This window comes from Equus asinus, chromosome 21 (genome assembly GCF_041296235.1).
Source record: "Equus asinus isolate D_3611 breed Donkey chromosome 21, EquAss-T2T_v2, whole genome shotgun sequence".
In the NCBI taxonomy this organism is placed as follows: domain Eukaryota; kingdom Metazoa; phylum Chordata; class Mammalia; order Perissodactyla; family Equidae; genus Equus; species Equus asinus.
In genome coordinates this window covers 24,234,981-24,253,504 of record NC_091810.1, presented here as the reverse complement: position 1 = coordinate 24,253,504, position 18,524 = coordinate 24,234,981, and the positions used below count along the sequence as shown (strand labels likewise).

At 41.0% G+C, this 18,524-nt stretch overlaps 1 protein-coding gene across 1 annotated transcript in view; it reads right to left on the bottom strand.

The window, feature by feature from the left end:
• Positions 1-13,920, bottom strand: part of CRBN (cereblon) — a 79,372-nt gene extending 65,452 nt beyond the window's left edge. Inside the window, exon 1 of the mRNA XM_070493663.1 lies at positions 13,413-13,920. The gene's annotated coding sequence lies outside the window, so the exon portion shown is untranslated. The remainder of the gene's footprint in view (positions 1-13,412) is intronic.
• Between the last annotated feature and the right edge of the window lie 4,604 nt (positions 13,921-18,524).

Below are 18,524 nucleotides of genomic sequence, written 5' to 3'. Positions count from 1 at the left end.
TGGCTCCAAACAGGAAACATTTACTTTTCGTTCATGTTACACAGCAGCAGCTTTATGTTGGCTTTGTGGCTCTATTTATCCTTTCATTCTGGGGCCCAGACCAATGGAGCAGTCCCCATGGGGTCTGCCTGGTCTTCTGGCAGAGGAGAAAAGCAAGAGGGCTGGTGGAAAAGTATGATGCCTCCCAAAGCTTATGTTCATATGTGGCATATATGAATATATGCATATATGTGGCACTTTCATTCCATTGACCAAGGCGTGTCACAGGGCCAAGCCAAAAGTGAACAAGGTGGGATGTACGCTTGTTCCATAGGAGGGCTGGCAAGTCACATGGCAATGGGTGAGGTGGTACAATCCTTTTACAGGGATGGGGGAGTAAATTGTTTTGAATGATGATACAAATTGTTATCCCCTGCATTGGTGTATAAATGTTGGGAGAGAGAAACTCTAATTTGTGTGAGATTTACAGCTAGGGCTGCTAATATCTGGGTTTGCCATCCTGTGGAGGAAGCCAGTCAATAGTGGGAGACGTTAAGTCCAACGCTCAAGAGAAGAAGGCAAGAACAGGATGCCAGGTGCATGGAGAGAGAGCCCTACTGGCTTAGAGCCCTCAGTTCAGGTTCTGAGACCCTGGTTCCCATAGCTCATTCTTTTTTTCAATGAGTTACTTATCCCAGTGTCCTTCCCAGCCGCATGAGCCAAGAGAGTAGACTATCTTCTCCTTTTGCTTCCCTTTGTTTTCTAAATTTTTGCCTCAGTTAGATTGTCTAGAATTTCTGTCACTTGTAACTAAGAGAATCCTAAGTAATATAATTTATCATGTAATACATATCATCACATGATCTATATTTTGTAATTTACATTGGCCTTGTGGAATTAGCTGGGTTGATAGGATCAAATAGGGTTAGGGTCAAACCCACTTCATCTTTTTCTAGCTGTGTGATCTGGGGAAACTTGTTGTAACTCCATGCCTGAGTATCCCTATCTGTAAAATGAGGCAATAATACCTCCTCATAGACTTAAGTTAATCTGCTCCTTTCCCAGCCTTTCCCATCTCAGAAAATGGCAGCTCCATTTGTCCAGTTGCTCAGGCCCGAAGCCCTGGAGATATTCCTGGCTCCTCTCTTTCTCTTACACACACTCCACATTCAATCCATTAGTAACTATGTAGAGAATTTGGCCACTTCTCACCACTTTATTACCACAGTCATGCCACCATCTCTTGCCGCCATTTGCCTGCTTGTATCTTTCCTTCTTGTGGTTTGTCACACAACAATAGGAGGAAATATTGTGAAACACAGCTCACATCAGGGCCTTTACCTGCTCAAATCTCCCCATCTCACTCAGGGAAAACCAAAATTCCAACCCTGACCAGACTGTGTATGACCAGGCTCCACCCCTCCTCCCTTACCTCCCCTCCATCACTTCTTCTTCTTCACTCCATTCCCACTACACCTACCTTCATGCTGTTCCTGAGAAACACTCAACACACTCCTGCCTCAGGGCCTTTGCACTTCTGGCCCCTTCCCTTATACTCCTCTTCCCACAGCATTTATTCCCTCCCTTCCTTCTGACTTTTGCTTAAGAGTGACCTTATCAGAGAGGCCTTCCCTGACCCCTTTATATAAAATAATAGTCTCCCCCTCTCCCAGTCACATTCTCTATTCCTTGACTGTGCTTTGCTTATTTTCATCAGAGCACTTGTTATATATTTAAACAATCTGACATGTTAAATATTTTTTTATTTCTATAAGCTTTAGGAGAGCAGAGACTGATTTGTTAACTGCTCTATCTTCATTTCTTTGAAAATTATAGGTGCTGAGTAAATGTCTATTGTATAAATGAATATGTGAATGAATACAATTGATATAAGGTTAACTTCTTCTTCTTTTTTTTTTTTTTTTGCTGAAGAAGATTAGCCCTGAGCTAACACCTAGGCCAATCCTCCTCCACTTTATATGTGGGCCATGCCACAGCGTGGCTGATGAGTGGTGCAGGTCTGCATCTGAGATCTGAACCTGTGAACCCAGGGCAGCCAAAGTGGAGCGTGCTGAACTTAACCACCATGCCACTGGGCCAGCCCAATATAGGGTAAGTTAAAGCACATAATGTCCGTACAAGGCATAGTGTAAGGCTGGGTACATAGTAGGAGATCAAACTGCAACTGTCATCTCAAGGTATGTGTGTGCTGAGCTGTACCTTTGTCCATGATCCGTCAAAGAACAGAGGCTGATGTGGGAGAATTTGGGAGCAAGATCCCTTCCGAAGTCGCTGGAGCCACATAACACGAACAGCTGTGTCTGTAGTTGGTAAGACCAGCCCTAAACTCTGGACGGCAGGGCTCTAGGGAGGAGAATCTGGGAGTGACACCCTTTTGTCCCCAGCAATGCCCAGCCTCCACCTGCCTTATCAGAACTTCTCCAGTGGCTGGTTTTGACATCAAGTAATGAAAATCTCAGGCAGAGACACCTCTGGAAGAGGATTATTGAATTCCAACGGGATGGCTGAAAATAGACAGAAATCCCTCTAATCTACCTTTTAGAGATAACAGGCAGCAGCAGCTACAGGATGTAGGTGAGGGAAGAACCAGAATTGTGAGCACGCGTCATGGTGAGAATGATTTCCACGGACGCTGAGGCTGATGCAGGCCAGGGTGATGGTGGAGGGGTCACCCGGAGCCTCAGAGAGACTTATCCTTTTCTGCTATGTCCTCTCCAACACCACAATTCCAGTGGTCCTGGTTTTACTATATTCTGAGATTTCATTAGAGCAGTGCACAGAAATAGCAAAGGAGCGAAGCAGCCACCTCATCAGAGAGTCTATTATATATTCCCTCACACAGAGAGCCTATTGCACATTCTGTTATGACCACACAGGGATATTGTTTACACAGAGCTGCTTTATTCTAGCAGAAATCCCACTGAAGAGCTCTAGGAGCCATTTACTGGCTGGCGGCAGCAACTGTGGAAGGGAAGAACATAGTCACGTACCTACACGCTGCTTTTCATTCTCTCCCACTCAGTCCTTCCTTCCGCTGCCTTCTCTGGGGGCCTTCATTGGATGTATCTGTGTTCTCACCTTCCATTTCCCTCTTTCTCTGGCTCCCATTCCTCTCCCTTCATTTCACCTTTTCATCTGCCTGCCTCTTTCATCATCTCGTATTTATACAGCGCCTAACATCTGTTGGACGCTGGGATTGGCACTGTGACTATAACAAAGATGACTGGGACATGCTTCCTGTCCTCATGGAGCTTACAAGCAGTTGCTGAGTGTGTGTCTTCCAGGGAAAAGAAGAGGAAGCAGGAGAGGTAAAATGTGACATTCAGAGGAGGTGGGGGGTCAGGAAGCTTCATGGAGAGGCACTTGATAGATTTGGACTTGAAGAGATGGGGTGGGAAGAGCCTTCAAGCAGGAAGGACTAATTTACACAAAAGCCTGAAGGTGAGTCACTGCCAGGGAACAGAGAAGTTAAATTTATCTTTGTAATAGCTAACATTTCTGTCAAGCAGGGAGCTTAGTCCATGACATGGACTATCTCATTTAATCGTCATTAAGCCTGTGATGAATGACCCCTTTTACAGATAGATTGAGGCTAAGAGAAATCGAAGAACCTTATCCAAAGTCCCACAGCTAGTTATGGGTAGGATTGGAAATTAAACCCAGACCCATAGCCCTACGCTTTACTACTTTCTGTTGGGAGAAGTAGGAAATCTGTTTAAAACAAAGGCCAGATGGTGAAGGGTCTTGAATGCCAGAAAGGGTTTCAAATTTCCTTGGTAAGTAATGGTTGGGGTGGGGGAAGGTCTTAAAGGGTTGAGTGAAACATTAATAAGCTCTCTCTTTTAATCTTTGTTTTACCCCAGTGTAAATAGGCTAACAAACACACATTAATCTCTCTCACCACGGTTAACTATCACCCATCTCTTTCCTGATCCTATAGATCACTCAAGAAAAAGATATTTTTATTATAGCTGTTTCATCTATTTCTATTCCACGCCTCCTTCCAAGTGTCTTTATTACTGCTTGATATTGTTACAAGGGCATTTTAATACAGCTAGTTAAAATAGGATTCTAGAAATCCATATTTAGTCGATGTGGGTTATTGCAGATTTCGTGGTAGTGGTTTGTTTTCTTCCTAGTGCATTATTTAGTAATGAAGAAACTTTCCAGCTTAGAAATCGTGGACTAATTACCATTTACATACTTATCTGGTAAACACATTCCCAAATTGCAATTTTAAATTTTTTCCAAAGTGTCCCCAGGAATTTCATTTCCTTTAAAAATTTTCTTATTATTTATTCATTAAATAGATTTATCTTGAAGTAGATAATATCATCTCTCTTGAGTGCAAGTTCCATTACCTTTCCTTGAGGTTAATAGACGAAGGTTAGATATAAACATGCCACAAAGCTTTAAACTCTCTTGGTCGTTAGCTGGATGGCTACTGGCTGTCTTTTAAAATACTCCACTAGAGCTTTGATTAGGAGCTTGACCTTTGAGCTCCTCAGTGTAGCCACCAGGGTGGAATGTTAAGTAAACGACCAGATTGTCTGTTGGGAATTGGGACGTGCTGTCAACAGTTTCACACATTCTAGAAGATTTCTTCTCTTGGGAAGAGGAAAAAGGCATTAGTCTGCTCTTATCAAGACAAGCAGGCAAACACTTCCATTTAAGCTTAAATCAGTTTAAGATAGCACGAGACCTCCTTATGTTGAGCATATAAAAGGAAGAGGGAAGGAAGTCGAAAATGAGTCAGTAAAACCTAGATGATTCTAAAGCACTAAATACAATAGAGATACCTACGTTGTCTTGTCCTCTTTTCACGTAAATTTCTGGCAGAACTCAAACTTTCCTGGAAAACGTATTGCACTGGGAATAAACAATCTGATCATCATGTATCCAGTAGTCCAGTATGAAAACCTCTTGGTTTTAAGATTTGTGGTGTGAACTTCCAAACACTGGTGGAACATCCTCACCGACAGGCTACTTTAGTCCATGAAGCATATACACACTTTTCTTCTGCATCAATTCATATATTGATTCATACTTTTTCTTCTTCATGAAAAGAACACAGTGATGGTTAATTTTGTCAACTTGACTGGGCCACAGGATGCCCAGATAGCTTGTTAAATATAATTTCTGGGTGTGTCTGTGAGGGTGTTTCCAGATGAGATTAGCATTTGAATTGATGTACTGAGTGAACCAGATGGCCCACCCCAATGTGGGCAGGCATCATCCAATCTGTTGAGGGCCTGAATAGAACAAAAAGACAGGAAGGTTGAAGTAGCTCTGCCTGACTGCTTGAGCTGTAACATTGATCTCCTGCCCTTGATGTTCTTGGTTCTCAGGCCTTCAGACTTGGACTGGAATGTACATCGCTGGCTCCCCATCTCTCGGACCTTTGAAATACACTCTGGCTTTCTTGGGTCTCCAGCTTACAGATGGTAGATCGGAGGACTTCTCAGCCTCCATAATTGCATGAGCCACTACCCTATAATAAATCTCTTTCTAGAGATATATAGCCTAATGATTCTGTTTCTCTGGAGAACCCTGCCTAGTACAAACGACGAAGTGACGGAGAACAATAGGTTTAATCAGGGATTGCCAACGCAAAGGCCTACAGGAGAATGGGGGGGGGGGGGGGGAAGTGAGTGTAAGAAGGCTCCTTCTCATTTTCTGTGAAAGATGCAGCCTTCTCTGTCTTTTCATTTCCCACTTTCTCTAGGGGCATGGATACATAAAATATTTCACCTTAACTCTAGTGTAAGAAAAGACTATCACAATCAAAATGGTGACTGATATTTTGTCTTAACAGGGACAATAGGACTTGATGGGAGTGAAGCACCCTGCAGAGTGGGTGTTCTGTAAAAAGGGGCCAATTGTTACCAAGCCTTAGCTGACTGGTGCCTGATGAGGATTTTAGGCTGGTTACTTTTAAAACTACAGATGAGAAGCAGGCTCCGAGGACTGGAATTTTGCTTGCCCTTTTGAGAGACATTTGCATTTGTGAAGGAAGTGGGGGATGAGCTTGTAGGGACCTGAAATCGGTCACCCCAAGGTATGACTCTTTGGCATTGGAATTGTTTTGGGCTGATTGCTTTTGATAAACTGGGACAGGGAAGGAGGCTCTGGGGAATGGAAACTGCCCTTGTTGGGACACATTTAAATCTCTATCTGTAAAAGGTGCCTCCCTCTCTGTACCAGGAAGAAGAAGAGAGATGACCTTATCCCTAGAAACTCTTAATGGGGAAGGCAAGAACTTAAGTTAGTTGCTGTCTGGCAATCTCATGTAACTGATTTAGGGTGGTGGCTTCTGACCTTTACTTAATCCGATTTGATTCTTGTCTAAAAGTCATGGGATCACCCAACGACCAGACCCCACCTGCACTGATACCATTTTAACTTTTTTTGTTCTTTCCTTTGTCTTCGTAAAGAGATGACTCACATACCTATGCCTTAAATTTAGCCCTAACCCTCAACTCAGGGCAGCAGCAGAAGCGGCAGCAGCAGGAGCTCTGACTGCCCGTGGGTCCTGTCCCCACGCACCAGCTCTGCCTGCCCATGGGTCCTGTCCCCATGCCAGCGGGGGCAGCAGCAGCGGCAGCAGCAGGAGCTCTGACTGCCCGTGGGTCTTGTCCCCACGCACCAGCTCTGCCTGTCCATGGGTCCTGTCCCCATGCCAGCGGGGGCAGCAGAAGCGGCAGCAGAAGCTCTGACTGCCCATGGGTCCTGTCCCCATGCTACACTATTCTCTAAATAAAAGAGCACTACTGCCAGATCTTGAGAGTCCAAGAAATCTTTCTTTCGACTCCTCGGCTCGCCGACCCCGCATCAGTGCCGATGGTAAAGCAATATCGCAAGATCTGCCCTCTTTTAGAGAAAAGCTAGAAATTTGGATTTAAGTAAATAATCCGATTTTTTAAGCTGGTGTTGTTACCAAGCAATGGGTTCACTCTGCTTGCTGAGATCTGAGCTAATTAATCACAACAAGTTAGGGATTGAGAAAGGAAGTTTTAATTCAATTAGCTGGCATAATCAGGAAGATGGCAGACTAATTTCTCAAAAAAAACCATCTTCAAAAATTACAGCACCTTGAGGTAGCTATAGAGGGAAAATGGGCAGTGAGGAGGGCATCCAGGGATGTTGGTCTCCAAGCGTGACAGGCTCCAGGCATCACACTGTTCCCTTCTTATGTCAGCTGTGATGGATACCTTATAGGTGTGTTTCCCGCCTGTGGTCAGCCTGTTCCTAGGGAGGAACTCATAGAACAAAGTTTTAATTTATCAAGCTATAGGGGAGTACATGTGTAAGTGGAGGCCATAAATCAGAAGAGCACATGAATTTTTTTACAGTAAGTGCAGAGCAGCGAGTAGTCACACAGAGGAGGGGCTGGGCTCATTCAGCATACAAGATAGCTTCACTTATGCTCATTTGTAGCTACTAATACAAATTGTAAAAAATCAAATAGGTATGGGGAAAAAGACATTTGTAGGCCATTTCTGGCTCATGGATTACCAGTTTGAGCTTCCTGGGATAAATCAGGACATAGATGCTGAGTAAGGTGGAAGTGGGGAGAAAAAACACTGTAAGAACATGATAACCTCATCATCCTCAGAACATGAAGAAAACAGATGCCTTCATATGGTTTCCTATACAAAACAGTGAGAACTTGTCAAATCAGGACCATATTCATTTTAAGGTAGTTAAAAAGATTATCATAATGATATGTTGGTAATTTGAATTAATTGTACCGTGATCCATCACATATACTAAATGAAGGAGAAAATAAAAATAAACAGTGAGCTGGAACAGATTTTCAGGAGGAGCAGAGAATGACTAATCCAGAGGAAGTGGAAGATATGAAATTCATAATTGTCATTGTCTCACCCATTTATTGAAAACATGAAGGGGATTGATGGGCAAAATATGGGCAAAAATAGTTAAACTTATTACTATTATATGAATAAATGATTTCAAACTCAGAAGCACCATCAGAGGGTCTTCAAAAGAGTTACTCTTCTTGTCTGGAAATTATTTTATTGGATTATAGTGATTTTATACTCCATTAAAATGTTTTGTATAGTTTGTAACTTTGGGACAGGTGGCAATCTCACTCTCTCACTCAAATAATAATTTCTTTATTTGGAAAAGGGTGATGAACTTAATGACTTCTGAAAGTTCTTTCAACTGTACTATTTTATAAGATTCTATTACAGGAGTGATAGCCGTCCAAGGATAATTGGTACTGGAAAAAGACCATTTAAAATGAATGCAATTAAAATGGGGACCAAAAATTCATAGGAAATAGTGAAATGTTTGATTGGAATGTTATCTTGAAAAATGAAAATAAAATTATAAAATTTTATTCCAAAATTAACATTTAAATTATGACTGCAACAATGCATAAAATGTCAGAATGAGCACAGCTTGAATCAAACATTGATTATTTGGGGGCAAGAATAATTTTTTTCTGACTAATTTGAACAGCAGAGTGATACAATATCCTTTATTTCATGTTTGACTTTCACAGTGTGATAATCAAGGGGGTTATAGGGAGGAAGACATTTCTTCTACCCACTCTAGGTACTTCTGGCCAGACAACGAATTAAATTCACATGAGACAGAGTAACAGGAGAAAATTAAACCAAGCTTTATAACGTGTATGCATGGGAGAGACTCAGGAAAACTGAGCAACTCACCAAAATGGTGGAGGTTCTCATCTTAAATACCATCCTCAGCTAAAGGCAAAGGAGGATGTTGGGGGTGGGGGGAGTCAGTTATGGGAGATCACCAGAAAGGCACAGTAAAGAGGAGTAAGGTTATTATGCAGATTTAAGTCCTTGTCTTCTGTACTGATAAGAGTTTCTAGAGATAAGGTCATCCCCCCTCTTCCCAGTACAGAGAGGGAGACACCTTTACAGATGGAGATTTCCCTTACAAATGTAAATGTCTCTTAACAAAGGGTAACTTCTACTTTTCAGAGTTTCTCTCGTGTCTGCAGTTTTTAAAAGTAACCAGCCCAAAATAATCCTCATGCCAAACAGACATATCTTGGGGTGGCCAATTCCAATCCCCACAGGGTCAATTCTGCAAAAGTATTTAAAGGCTTGAGCAATTTTCCCAAGAGCTTCTCTTCATCTTTGATATTTAAATCTTTCTCTTTTGAAGTATTTATCTTATAATCATTCTTGTCGATTTTCTCTTAATTGTTAGCTGTCTGACACTACTAGATCCTTATGTGTCAATGGCTTTGTGTTCACTTAGAGCAGTTTTTCTTCTCTTTCATAAGCTTTCTGAAATCCTGCATTTCGGGAGCAAGGTTTGTTAGATTTGCAATTGCTTTGCATTGTTGAAGCACAGAATTGACAAATATTCAATCAATGAGGTACTACCCAATACAGACAATAGCCTCTGAGTCTGTGGATAGGGGCTGATTTTGTAAGGTGTCAATTATTAGTAAATATTATTGGGCTTCCAAGATTCCCCACCCTCAAGTAATTCTAGAATAAAAGCCAATTAAATATTCTTTCTTTCCTTTATAAAAATGAATGTATAGCCTTACATGGTTCTTGTCCATTTCATTGAGTAATACCAGTAAGCATTTTTTACCAAACACAGGATAGTCACGTTATAGAAAAACTCTAGTTTTCCATCTCTACAGTGACAGAAATCTTCAATGAACTAAGGTTTACTTTCTGAAGTTTATGTTTAGGAGAAAGAGACAAGAAAATGAAGTCGTGTAATTGGTCTGAAAATCCAATTTTCAGATATGGACCAATGGTGGTACAATTTCAAACCAGGCCCCTATACATTCTTCAATAATAGGAACTGAGGCTGAGAATGCTGACATCACACCTGTTTAATTGCATGTGGTAAATTACATGTCATTATAGAGTGATTTTTTAAAGTAAAATATAGATTACAAGCAAAGGGTAAAATAAGCTACAGGATAAAAATTGTAAGAAAATCTGCAATGAAATGGACCAAACAGCTGAAATAAAAACTATCACATTCCTTTGATCAGAACCACCCAGATAAGGTTCCTTTTAAAAGCTGAAACAATTTAAAAAATGGTTATCAAAAGGCCTGCACATCTAGTTATAACAGGACCAGGGGCAAGACTACAGCTCACTGCTGGGACACACTCTGAATTAAAAGTTAATATGGAAGATACTTTATAACGGGAGAATTTCTCTAGAACAAGCAGAAAATTGTACAGATCAAATCACACAAAAAGAATTTCCAAGTATAATGTGACAAATGAACTTTATCAAATAGGGTCTTGGCCTTCAGATAAAGATAAGGGGCAGCAGCTGTTACCTCCAACACTTACAGTTGGAGTGGGACAGGGTTTCTGCACCTCAGCACAATTGACATGATGGGCTGGACAATTCTTTGTTGTGGGCTGTCCTGTGCCCCGCAGGATGTTTAGCAACATTCCTGGTGTCTACCCACTAGATGCCAGTAGCACAACTCCCATCCCCATCCCCCAAATTCTGACAACCCAGATGTGTCCAGACATTGCCACATGTCCTCAGGGGAGCAAAACTGTCCCCAACAGAAGACCACTGGGACTGCTGCTCATACTTGAGGGCAGTCTTCACCCTTGTACTTTTACAGTGGCTTCTACATGGGCTCTTCTATTGTATGTCAGTGGAGAATGGCTCAAATTCTGGTCATTCTAGTACCACATTTATGGTTTTACTCATCACTGTGTAGCACTTTAAGACTTTCAATAATTTTTCCACCACCGGTACTACTATTTACTCAGTAAATAATATCTTTTTTTATTGCTCACATCTAGAACTAGTCCAGATACTTAAGAGGGAAGTTAACTCACTACATACTATAGATAACCTTTGTACATTAGAGCTTGATTCTTCCAGGAATCCGAGATGGGAAAGCTCGCATCTAATCTGAAACTTGGCAGCCACTCAAGACAGTTACATCTCCTTCACTCCTCCTAGAAGTTGTCATCTTAACCCTGCTTTTCACCCTGACTTCACATGGGGGCAACCTCACAGGTAGATTTGCTGAGTAAAACTGTGTCTACTTCTGATTTTTCCTGATAGGCATTCTCTTCTTATTTACTATGTATTTATTTATTCATTTAGATAGAATTGACGTATAACACTGCATTAGATTTAGATGTATACCTTCAAGCTATTTTTAAAGGAATTAAGTTTACAATAAATAGAAATAAATTTATTCTTTAAAGGAAACATATATCCTGCTCCCATAAATGAAAGTGCAGCAGTACCTAGAAAGTAATTAAAAATATATGCTGAAAGCAAAGATAGTTATTAAACTCTAACTGGATAGTATCTGCTGCAGAAATCTCACTATAGCCGGAGGTCTGCTCTCTGGGGGATTAAAAAGTGTTGGAGGAGTTAAAGACAGGCCAACACCAGGCTAAGCGGTTCTCCTTGTGCTACAAAAAAGGTAAGGGAGTAATTTTCTTGTTACGTTAATCAGTGTTACTTAATATTACATACAACTTAAAATTATCTTCAAACAACCAGGGGTACAATCCCCCACTCTGGGGACTATTCTCCTAGTTTTGCTGTGGATGTACCTGGGTCTGTGTGGCAACAGGTGCCTTGCAAAGGAGAGTCTCTTGAGGACAGGGTGAAACACACAGTCATTGCCAGCACAGACTTTAGAGCTGGATAACCCTGCTTTGTGACTGGAAACTGTGATAATAAATATACGTCCTCATAAAGTTTTAAGGATTACGTGAGACAACTGGTGTAAAGTACTTCACATGCTTGGAACATAGTTGGCACACAACACTTTTGAAGAAAGTTTGAAAAAAAGGTGCCAATTCTCAAGAACAAGGCCTCTCTTTCTTTGGTACTGAGTCTCTAGATCAGCCAGCAATCTTCCATGAAAGGCGAAAATTCTCTCGCTTTTGATAAAATGCCATATGATTCTCAATTATCACAGTATAGAAAACTCAACGGAACTCTCTTCCCTTGACATTTCTAATTTCATTTCTTAGACCCAAGAGGTTTGTGAAGTTCACCTAGGAGGGCTTGTCTGATAGGTAGGCAAATAATGCATTTGGTAAGGTTCACCGTCTCCAATCACAGTTGGCAATTCCTGCCAGGTGACTAACCTTTGGTTTACTCAGATGAATATTGTGATTTCCTACTTGGGCTAGCCAAAGGACCAGATCATATGGTTGACTGCCATTCAACTGTTGGTTCAGATTTTTGACAGTCACATGCAAAATCCTGCCTCAAGGACATCCACACTCCTAGATGGCATCTATCAACCCTTGTGCTGTGTTGCAAGAGTGAATGAAACTAACATTTACTGAAGGTGTTGCATACGCTGGGCACTGTGCTGTACACTTCTTGTTTGATCTTCCTAATAATTTCATGAAGTTCCTATTATTCCCAATAAAAGATGAAAACAATTAAGGCTGAGTGAAATTATGAAACTTTCGCAGGCTTTCATGTTTAGTAAATGGTAGATTTGAAGCCAGACCTGATTCCAAAGTACACGTTATACCTTAGCTGAAGCAAACACAGTTCTGTGGGATATGAACAAATCTACTGAAAATGTTAACAGTTTGCATTTGTGTAGTACTTTAGACCCTTCAAAATAGCTTCACATCTAGTATTTCGTTTGTACTTTACAATCATCTGTTTTGTAGAAAACCAACTTTTTGATTCCAGAGAGTATCTTACCTGGAGGTTCTCAGATATTAATCTCATCTAGTCAACTTTGGCAATAGGGGTTTGTTCTAAGGCAAATGTGTGTCCTCTGGTCATTTCAAATCAGAAGCTGTGGTGCCAGGGCTGGAAAAGGTTTTTATTTGTATGACCAAATGTTTCATTTAGTATTGATTTATCCTTGAGCTGAGTGAGTCCAGACTTTTCCAGTCTCAAAATTCCATGAAAGCCAAATAAAAAAATTTTAGAACAGAAAAGCAAAAGGTATTACCTGCCTCCTAGATGCACCCATTTCCTCAAACCTACTCTGTGAGTTTAATCTGGTACCTTAGTTTCTCCCAGCGCTGGGTTTATGAGCTAGTATTTATTTCCATGGTTACTTTGAAACTATAGAAAATCATGCGCTCTAAAATTCGGATTCAAATTATTTAGCTACGCTGATAAGATCACACAAGGCTTTAAAATCCATGACCTAACCTGATGTTTTTATTATCTTGAGGAGCGTCTGGTTTATTTCTTTCCTCACTAATTGACTTTACCAAGACACTCAGTAACTTGGAGGTGACTTTGCATTCAAACTTAATTTTCCCACTCTCCAAACCCAGAGAAAAGGCAACCTGATACTCCAAATCCCACCTAAAACAAATGACAACAGAATGGAAGGAAAAGTATTGCCTCTGGGGGTAACAGGGAGGTTTTGTGATGAGGAGAGAGAGGTACTAGAAAACTCACCTCTATTAAGATCGGCTCCTTGAGTTCGCTGGACTCAGGCTGTGCTTTGAGGCCAATTTTCAGTCTTCTAATTTCTTTCTGCTTTCAATATCTAGTAATTAGCTATAGAAAGCAGAAAGGAAAAATATTTTTTCTTCACTTAAAAAGAATTGCTAGCTTTTCCTTTATGTTACGTTTTGTGATGTTCTCAGTGCACCAAGGAAATGGTTCTGTTCATATTCAGTGTGGGTCTGTTCACTGGTCTGTGTAATCTGGCCTGGAATACTGTGCAGCAATTCTGAGTTCTTCCAGGAGACAGTTTGGCTCAGCATCCAAAACTCTCTAAGGCAAGCCAGACGAGTGGTAGATTTCAGGTGCTCAGGTCTTCCTCGCTCTCTTCCCCATGAGTCTTTGCAAACTACAAAGTGTACAAAGTGGAAGCTTATCTTAGTTGTCTCTCTTTTCCCTTTCAGTGATTTTTACCCTCTTGGATCCCTCCTCTGCCCTCATTTCTAACTTGGATTATTACAACAGCCAGAGAATGTGATGGACACTGGTATGAATTTATGAAACTTTCTTTTTTCTCTGGGGCATTGGCCCATATTTCCCAGCTCCTTTGAGTTTGGGGAGGCAGGCAGGCATGTGACCAAGTTCTGGCCAATGAAATGTGGGCAGAAATGAGGTCCCTAACTTCCAGACCTCTCACAGGCACACGATGATTGACTGTTTGTAAGTGGCAGTGGGTTAATAAGAAATGGCAAACCCAGTTTATTGGAATAGTGCCAAAATTAAGAGAAAGAAGGCTTTGAGTTGGAATTCTCCAATGAACGGAGTCCATGAACTTTAACCTATGGTTGTTACGGCATATACTTGGAGTAGGCTGTGGTAGGCTGAATAATTCCACAACCCTCCCCTCCTCAAGATGTCCACATTCTAATCCCCGAAACCTGTGAATATATTGCCTTACAGGACTTTGCAAAAGTGATTAAGAATTTGAGATTATCCTAGATTACTGGGTGGGCCCAATGTAATCATAAGAGTCCCTGTAAGAGGGAGGCAGAGGGTTATTTGACTATAGAAGAGGAGTGTCACAGTAAGACTTGACCAGCTACTGCTGGCTTTGAGGATGGAAGTAGCGGCCACTCCAGAAGCTGGAAAAGACAAGCAAATATTCTTCCCTGGATCCGCCAGAAGGAATGCAGGCCTGCTGGGGCCTTGATTTTAACTCAGTGAAACTGCTTTCAGACTTCTGACCTTCAGAACTTGTAAGATAATAAATTCATCCTGTTTTGTACCATTAGATTTGTGGTAATTTGTTATGGCAGCAGTAGGAAAGCAACACGTCAGTCTTTTGATTTTTTTCGCGTGGTTCTCTTATATTCTCCTTTATATTGCTGTCTAAGCCACTTTCTGTAAATGAGATTGTCCTGTGAATAATAAAAAGAATAGATAATATGTACCGAGTGCTAACCATGGGCAGGCTATTATGCCTATCATTTTCTAGTCATTATATCATTCAATCTTCAAAATAAGCCCATGAGATAGGTCAGATTATTAATTTCCTGTCTCTGGAAAATGAAGACAATTCTTAGAGAGATTAAGTAATTTGTCTAAGGGCACACAGCTTATTATTGATATATGCAAGTGGTTTGCTACCATAGTTCATGCTTTTAACTGCATACAGCATGTTTTAAGTGTCTCCATGTGTGGGGTGTAGAGAGGCTCTGGTAAACTTGACTTAGAAAACTTTTATTGTAAATAAAATAACAGTAAAAGCTCCACTTTAAAACACTCCATTTAGAATATGTATTCACACTTTCTCAGGGCAAAAGGGCACATTTCATATTCATGTGTAGCTATGACTTAAAGATTGAGCAATAAATCAGGTCAGGTTGGAACAGTTTTATCCGAGTAGCTCCGTTTCTGCCATCAGGCCTGCATTATGTAAAATTAGTGCAGAAAAATTAATATGAGTTCCCCTCATTGTATCCTAATAGGTTATAATGGGCTGAAATTATGAAGAGTACTTAAATTTTTGCATAGAACTTATTAGGTCATTTTCAACAACCTCATGTTATTCAAGAAACTGTTAAGGACATACCCAGTTTGAAAATCACTGAGATGTGAAGATATTCTAAGGGATCACAGCAGTTTTTAGCTTTCTAAAACAGAGGTGCCTGTGATTATTGTTCAGAGCAAGGCAGACTGCTGTCTTATATTTCCTAGTGTTCTGCACTCTGCTAATTTCACTTGAGGACATCTACAAACTAAAAGTGAATGGGTGAACTCACCATGCACGTGTTTTGGGGGACTTAATTCCTCCCAGTCTGATTTTTCCATCTATAAAATGAAGCACCTTCCTGTCCTATCAATCCAGTGGGGTCATTGTGAGGCTGAACCAGATCACATGTGTGAAAGCATGTAGAAAAGTGAAGCTCCATTGAAATAAAAAAGGATTATCATTAAACTTCAATCATAATAGAAAATACAAATACTTAGCCATTAGAATCTCAATCTTGCAAAACAGCATTGTAAAATGTTTAGGAAAAGGGAAACAGATACTGAAAACTCTTTAGTTTTATGAAGTTTCAGTTTAAGAAGATGGAGATTCTCTTTGTTCTGCTGAGAACCTGAGAGGAAGAGGCAACAGTAAGCTGCCTGAGTTCTGCCTAAATCTTTATTTACACCTGTCTGACTCATCCTTATGATGCGTGGGATTTCTTGGCCATACCCAGGTTTTGAGATAAGGAAAGGCCTGGATAATTTTATACACTTTAATACCCTTGCTGTCTTCTCCCAAGATCAATAGATGCTTAAAGTATCTCACTGACCCCTTCAGGTCTGAACTAAATCAGAGGACAGGCTTCTTCTTAGTTCCTCTGAGCCAATTTTTAGCCTCTGCTCAGAGAAAGATAAGGACATAACACGTGGGTTCAGGAGGAAGCTGCTAGCACTGAAACAGAGAACAGGGTTCTGAACTTTACCCCTAGTACCTGGAATAGGGCCTGGTGTGAGACTAGACTGAATAAGTGCTTATCAGATGTCAAATGAAGACAGAGGCCACTATCTGAAGTAGGTGTACCCAGTCAAAACAGGGTGTGAGGTAATCACTGCAGTAGGAGGAAGAGAAAGAAGAGGAGAAATGAGAAATTACTACAGAAACTACCCCACCCTTAGTATTTAGCATTGTCATACAATGAATTAGCAAGTGAAAAATATCCAGGCAAAATCAATGTTGAATGTATCAAATATTAAGTGTAATTTGAAGGTCCATGAGACAATGAAGATGGAGGTTGACCAGAAATATGACCCTTTCATCCAAGCTTAATTGGATTAAGCCAGACTGCCTGCGTCCAAATCCTAGCTCCATCACTTACAAGCGGTATGACTTTAGTCAAATTCCTTGTCTTCTCTGTTTCAGCTTCTTTATTTGTAAAGTGAGATAATAATAGTAATTCTACCCCTGAAGTTGTTGTGAATATTAAATGAGTTAACATGTACAAAAGCTTACAACAATGCTTAGAATTTATTATTTACTATGGTAGGCTGATCATGGCTCCTAAAGGTATATCTATGTCTGAATCGCTGTGTGATAGTTAATTTTATGTGCCAGCTTGGCTGGACCATGGGCCCACATATTTGGTTAAATACTACGCCAGAAGTTTCTGTGAAGTGTTGTTTGGATGAGTTAACATTTAAATCAGTAGACTTTGAATAAAGCTGATTACACTCCTTAATGGGCGTGGGCCTCATCAATCAATCAGTTGAAGGTCTTAATAGAACAAGACTGACCTTCCCTAAGCAAGAAGGAATTCTGCCAGCAAATTACCTTTGGACTCCAACTGCAACTCTTCCCTAGTCTCCAGCCTGCTGGCCTACCCTGCAGATTTTTGATTTACCAAGCCTCTACAGTAGCATGAGCCAATTCCTTAAAATCAATCAGTCGCTCAACGTCTCTCTCTCTCTCTGTACCTATGTACATGCATATACACAAACACATCCTTTTGGTTCTGTTTCTCTGAAGAACTCTAATACACCCCAGAACCTAGGAATGTTACCTTATTTGAAAAAAGGCTCTATGAAGATGTGATTACATTAATCTTGAGGTGGAAAGATTATCCCGTATTATCTGGGTGGGTTCCAAATCCAGTAACAAGTGCCCTTATAGGAGACAGACAAAAGAAGAGAAAACAGACATATAGAAGAGAAGGGGATGTGAAGATGGAGTGATGAGGTCACAAGTCTAGGAATGCCAAGAAATGCCCAAAGCCACCAGAAACTAGAGGAGGCAAGAAATGAATTTTCCCTAGAGTCTCTGGAGGGATTGTGGCCCTGCTGACATATAGATTTTGGACTTCTGGCATCCAGAACTGTGAGACAATATGTTCAAATTATTTTAAACCACCAAGTTTGTGGTAATTTGTTACAGCAGCCCTAAGAAACTAATACATAGACTATATAGGTATTTTCTATTAGTATTCAGTATCTCCTCTCTTATTAGCCATAAAACCTCAAGCAGTTATAACAGAGCCCAGAACTAGGAAGAAAGAAAGTAAAATTTCTGAGTATCAATGTCACTGTTTATCCACTATCTTCACACATTACTCACTCAGAGAATCATTCTAAATGTTGACCCCTACCATTACAGACACTCATGGAGATAATTTTCCGTCCCCTGGCTCCATGAAGGGTGGTACCCCAAATCACCTTGCTCTCCACTGGGGATGGGTGGAAGAACTCACTTTTGAGTCACTCAGTGAATCTTCCACCACCCTCTAGGGTTTTCTGGCAGCAATCAGTGGCGCCAGCCCTAGAAGAAGGGGTCAAAACCGCCATGATAATGGGAGCAGTGTCATCAACTCATGTTTGAGGGCCCAAGTTTGAGAAGCTGCCCAATCCCAGGAGCGGGAGGTGAAGACAATTGGGGCCTGAGTCCAAAGATGGCAAACACAACTTGAGCTCTCCTTTCACTTGCGTTTTAACACTGGCTCATGGATTGGGACATGCTGAGGGTTTTGGACGGGGGGAGGAGCTAGCTTCAACCTGGCACCATGTCAATCTCTAGGGCATTATATGGAATGAAGGACCCAGCTGGGCACAAGGTTCCTGATCAAACCATCCAAGCCAGCTGCA